Source organism: Mus musculus, chromosome X, assembly GCF_000001635.26.
Source record: "Mus musculus strain C57BL/6J chromosome X, GRCm38.p6 C57BL/6J".
NCBI classification, from domain to species: domain Eukaryota; kingdom Metazoa; phylum Chordata; class Mammalia; order Rodentia; family Muridae; genus Mus; species Mus musculus.
Genome location: NC_000086.7, coordinates 154,718,803 through 154,725,057, shown reverse-complemented (window position 1 = coordinate 154,725,057; position 6,255 = coordinate 154,718,803).

The following is a 6,255-nucleotide window of genomic DNA, read 5'->3' as shown; positions in this document are numbered from 1 at the left end:
GCAAATTGTATCTTGTATCTTGGGTATTCTAAGTTTCTGGGCTAATATCCACTTATCAGTGAGTACATATCATGTGAATTCTTTTGTGATTGTGTTACCTCACTCAGGATGATGCCCTCCAGGTCCATCCATTTGCCTAGGAATTTCATAAATTCATTCTTTTTAATAGCTGAGTAGTGCTCCATTGTGTAAATGTATCAATTTTGTGTCCGGCCAGTAAATCACAGACTTGGGTTCTAGTCTGGAAGGGCATTTTGGAAACCTGGAAAAGAAGAAGGGCTAGGCTGCTCGAGATAAGGAAGGAACCAAGACTAGGCTCTCTACTTAAGGTTCAATTTTTATTATTCCGGGACTCCATTATGAAGGAATGGGGAGGGGCCCGATTCCTGCCAAATAATCTAGGAGTAAGGTTGCAGGTGAATACGTGATGACTTTGGAACAGCAAAGTGGCAAGCTCCAGCAGTGGGTGTGGCAGAACAGTTGAGCGGCAAGCTCCACCCCTGAGCAAGCTGGTTTCAGGCTGGCGGAGGGGAGACTACATCTCCTCCTTGTTGTTAACAAAAAAAAAAGAAAAGGCTGGCCTGAGGCAAAAAAAAAAAATTATCTATGCTCAATAGTTCTGCCTGAATTCTTAGGGCTAAAGAAAAAACCTGTCTCCGTGGGATTCCCTAACTTTTCTCATGGTAAACACTTATTTGGATAAGACTGTCCTTTCTGTCCTTGTAAACAACAAACAGAATAGCCCTGGGCTGTAGGTTCTGACTTTATAATGCTAATTAGTACTGAATAGGTAACTTCCTAGTTGAATTTTAAGTAGGGCTTTGGAACCCTGGCGAAGTTTGACTGTACAAATTTGAAATGCACTTTATTAAGAATAACACTGAGTTGTTATTCCTCCACATTATTGGATGACCAGGGGGGAACAGGGAGGAGGGGTGTGACTGGCTCCGTAGTACAAGGTCAATTGGCTTTTTTAGGGTGGGAGGCTGTGAAGGGCTTGCCCTTCTGACAGTACGGTCTCCAACCTCTCTCCCCCCATTAATTAAGTTAAATAAGGCCATGCTTATCTGAGATGATCAAATGATTTTCTCATCCGTAGATGAGTTGGCTTTTACTTGGCTTGGGTGGAAATTGACTCGATTCCTCCCGTGGGTGCTGTCACGACCCATACCTGTGGCTCTTGGTCTCTTTTGGGGAGGGAAGGCAGAGCCTTAGAGAGATATTTTTGGTTGTAACTGGAAATAGGTATTAACCTCCATCCAAACCGGGTATATCACACAGGGAACTTAGAAATGGTCAAGCTGGACCTCCCCCTGCAGTAAATCTCTGCGCCAAGCGATACCCATACTGTATTCATATGATTATGAACCAGTATGCACAATTCTGAGTATTGTGCAACTCCTAAAGGAGAATTGTCAACTTCAGATTTAGCAATGCCTAGACAAGAATTATGTCTTTAGTAACACCATGATTTGTGGCTAAAATAGGAGCTGGAAGTCATCCTCCTCATCTCTGTTATTCCCACAGCCTGACGAACTAAGGGGACCTTGTAGCAACAGCAAGGGTGAAAAACCAGAAGCCAGCTAAGGGACTAAGCCCATCTATCAGAATAAAAACCAATCTCTTCTAGTATTAGAAATATCTGCCTTTCTAGCTAAGCCTAAATCTCAAATCAGACCCAAAGTCATAAAATGTGCTGAAATGAAAATAGTAGCGGTGGGGATGCATGCCCACTGTGGTCCAGCTGGAGGATGTTGATTGACCTGCTTGAAAAAACAAACAAACAAACAAACAAACAAACAAACAAACAAAACCCCGAGATCTAGACAATGAGAAAGTAGCAATGCAAATCTTCTTTTGGGGAATTCCAGGTACTTTGTTCAGTTGCAAATTGTAAAACTAAGGCTAGTCACCGGCCTCCTGTGGGGGAGCTGGCTCAGAGAGTAGCAGGAAAACAGCTTTTCTGGGAGCCTGAGTTCCCAGCTGAATCTTAAGCAAAAGAGGAATTTTAGTCCTCAGAATGATACTTACAAGAAGATTCAGAATCTGTGTTCATCTGACGAATTAATCTCTCAGGCAGCCACGGCGCTCCATCTTCATCTCGTGAAAAAACACAAACTGAGCCCCTTCCCCAGATTAAGACAGAATATGGACCCTTCCATTCGTTAGTCAGCAGGTCCTTCCATTTTACAAATGCATAAGAATTAGAAGTAACTGGATGCCAGTGCCGATCTGCTGCAGACTGTCCTTTAATATCAGTTTGCAAAAAAATTTAGAACAAATAAAGTAAAGGCAAGATGAGCCTTTGGTGACCTTGGGGGATATAACTGCCCTTGTTTTGTTTTAAAAAGCCAATTCTTTAAGGTGCAATGAGCACGTTCAACTATTCTTTGTCCCATGGGGTTATAAGGAATTCCATTTTTATGTTTGATACCAAATTCCTTACAGAATGAAATAAAATTCTTACTAGAATAGGATGGCCCGTTATCTGTCTTAATAAGTTTAGGCAATCCCATGGCATTAAAGGCTTGCAGGCAATGATCAATTATGTTTTTAGAAGCGTCTCCTGTATGCAGAGAAGCAAAAAGAAATCCTGAACAGGTATTGATACAAACATGTATATATTTTAGTTTTTCACATTCTGCATAATGGGTTATATCCATTTGCCAAATATGATTAGGCATAAGGCCTCTAGGATTGACTTATAAATGTGGCACTGGAGATAATGTAATACATTTAGGACATTGCTTTACAATCATTCTTGCTTGCTCCTTAGTGATCTTATGTTGGAGCCTTAGGATATGGCAAGAGAGATGAAACCTTTCATGATCACGTTTGGCCAAAGCAACAGGATCCAAAATTAAGGCTTCTCCTATTAGAGCTCTGTCAATGCGATCATTGCCTTCAGCTAGAGGCCCAGGAAGACCAGAGTGAGACCGTATGTGGCCAATATAAAATGGATTTTTCCAGGCGAGAATGATGTTTTGCAATTCTGAAAATAAAGATCCTGACAGGTCTCAAATAAGGGTACTGATTGTATAACATATAAACTGTCAGTGAAGATAGTAAAAGCCTCATGTACAGACTGAAAGACCTTTAGTACCGCTGTTAATTCGGGTAACTGAGCTGAAAGGCCAGGAGTTTCTATGATAACTTGTTGATTATTAATAAGATATCCAGCTCACCCTTTAGAGGAGCCATCAGTAAAAATCAATAGAGCATTATATAAAGGCTGTAAGGAAGTCATTTTAGGAAATACCACATCATGTACATTTAAAAGTTTTATCAACCTATCTTGGGGGTAGTGGCTGTCTATAGTTCCCTTAAAAGGCTGAAAAATGATATCTGGCTCTTTGCTGAAATAAGTTAATGCCTGCCTTCTTCCAGTGATAATCATCTGTGCCACTGTTTCGTGATATGGCAAGATATTATATTTAGGAGAAATCTTTGAATGTATCCACATTATAGGAAATTTTTGCTATAGCAGGACCATAGGCACATGAGTCGTATTAAAAATTAACAGAGGTAGCAGCAAGGATTAATCTATATAAGTGACAAATTGCTCTTCAATAGCTTTTTCCACTAGCTGTAAGGCCAGCAATCCTTTTGAGGTTAGGGATCTAGGGGAAGTGGGGGGTGTGCTCTGAATTAACTTTGCTAGGTAATTAAGAATATAGGAATCTCTAATATTGGACTGAATATTAGTCCAGTCTGAGATTGTGTTAGAATGACTGGTCACACTGAAGAAAAGAGAAAAATCATTATGACTATTAAATGACTAATCTTACTAAGTCAGAATATACAGTCTCTGATGTACTATTGCCATAAAGTTAAAAAGGCTTGAAGCTAGTCTAAGCTGGAAAAATGGCAAGCAAGGATGGATCTAAAACATGAATTTAATTTAGTTTTTTAGTCATTTCAATCAGGACACTGAGTCAACTTACCTGCCAGCTTGTCACACGAATTAACCAATATGCTTCTGCAGCATTCTGTGGAGAGAACCTGTTTTTCTCTTTTCTAATAAGTTAGCTGATTTAGGATCAATCTATAAGCCAATAAGTAGATCTTTTAAAGATACTATGAAGCATTTATTAAATTCTTTCACATTTAAATTTTAAATTTTGAAAATAAAGGTATGATTTAAATAGTGTGCATGGGAATGCACTAAATAGTATGTATGGGGATACAATTTTTCTCTTTTTTGTCTTTTAAGAAGTTAAAGTTTCAAAGTTTCACAATACCTAATCTTTTGAATTAATAACTTGTTGACAAAATATTTTAAATACTTGGCTGTAAAGGGGCAGTGACTAATTGCACTTTCAATCATTTTTCTTAAGGAGCAGTTGTAACTAGAAAGCTTGAAAAGTTATTAAGAGTCACATGTGCATACTTCATTTATTTATTAACTACAAATAAGAGCATTTATTTGTAGCAAATTATTAAGTAAAGTCCTCAAGAATTAACACTATTATGTGGAAACAAGTAGTGACTGAGGACACTAAAAGGAATTATACATGCACAATTTTAAGAATACTAAAATATTATCTTAAACCATAACTGTTATGAATATATAAAGAACGAGGTTATATGTCTAACCTATTTTATATGGACGGCCTTTGGACTGTCTGAGATATAAATTTATCCTGGCATTGTTTTAAAAATGTCCAGGCAATTAGAACAATTTAATAAATGTCCAAAAACTGCCTTCATAAAAGGACAACATTTTTTTCTGAGTTGTATATGCATAAGCAATTGCAAATTTGAGAATTAATAGCATCTGAGGGATGAACGATCTTAAGCAATTATGAGCTCAGAGATATAGCATTGACTATTAATATACAAATTAAGGTTTGATTGTCCAGCATTTTAAAACGCTATCTACAGCACACAACTAGATTATTTGTGCTGAAACAGGAAAATATGTGTCTCAAGGCTCTGCCCCACAGCAGCTAGTTGGGCCCACGTGGGCCAAGGATCGGCTGGGAAGATGAGAAAAATTATTTAACAATGTTTTTTCTGGCCAAAGAATTGTCTTGGGCACAGCTAATATTTAATTACCAATGAATATAATTAATAACAATTATAAAAGCTTTCTTTATTTTTTTGTAAAACCATTGTAGTAAACTAAAACCCTATGTAATAAAAGGATATTGTCTCTGAATCTTTTGGGTGAGAGCAAGGATTTAAAGTAAACTTCCCTTGAGAAGCATTAGTTAATAAAATACTTTCCACTTAGGAAACAATATATACTGAAAGATTCAAACTCTTAGCTTCTTGTATTGAAGCAGACAGTAAAACTTTTTCTTACATAATGTAAAGCTATATTAGCCGTACCTAGAGGCACAACTTTCTAGTGATTACCAGTTCACCAGAAGCAAACCCTTTATCATGCAAGGAAAAAAAAAAAAAAACCGAACCTTTAAACCTATAATAACTTTACATGAAGTAGGCAAGCCAGATTGTATTGTCTTTATAAGTTCTACAGTCTGACCCTTCTATAAACTTTGAATTAGAACTTTATTTAGAACAACATCTGAGTAGACCTGTAACACTGTTCAATTAGCTAAAACAAAATTTCCCTGGAGGCAGGGAGAGGCAAGTTTCAAGAGCTTCCTTGGGCACCATTTGTAAGACAAAAGAAAGTCACACAAGCCCTGCCAAGGCTGCTCTGAGCTTTGTATGGCTGTATGGCCACAGAGAGCTGTATTAGTGTTCTCATAAGATGACTACTCTTGTAATTATCTTAGTTAACAATATATGGGGGAGTAGAAAATCTTAAATTTGCAATCAAACTGCAAGCTGCAGTCAATGGAACACTGGCAGTTTTAACCATAATTTTCAAGTTTCTTGTGCAACATTAGGATAATATCTATAATCTTGGGAAAGCAAAACCCAAGTTTAAAACAATTTATCATCTTTAAAATCAATATTAGAAGCATTACTATCATATTACGAAGTTTGGCTGCCAATTAATACCTATGAATACATGCAAGCTTTAATGATTTAATAAAGAGGCATTGCTTTAAATCTTATCTTAAATTTTACTTTTTAGGATAGGAACCACATTAATTATTATCTAAACTAGAAATATCTTTAGAGACCCAGCCTCTTGGCCTGCCTTATGCCACGTGCCAGAAGGACTCTAAACTTGAGTTATCAAGTTTAAGACTAACCATCTGTAGCAATGTAACAATTATTAATCTTAACCAACAACTCATGAGCTGAATGTGAAAACACGCAGAGCACATTACCAAT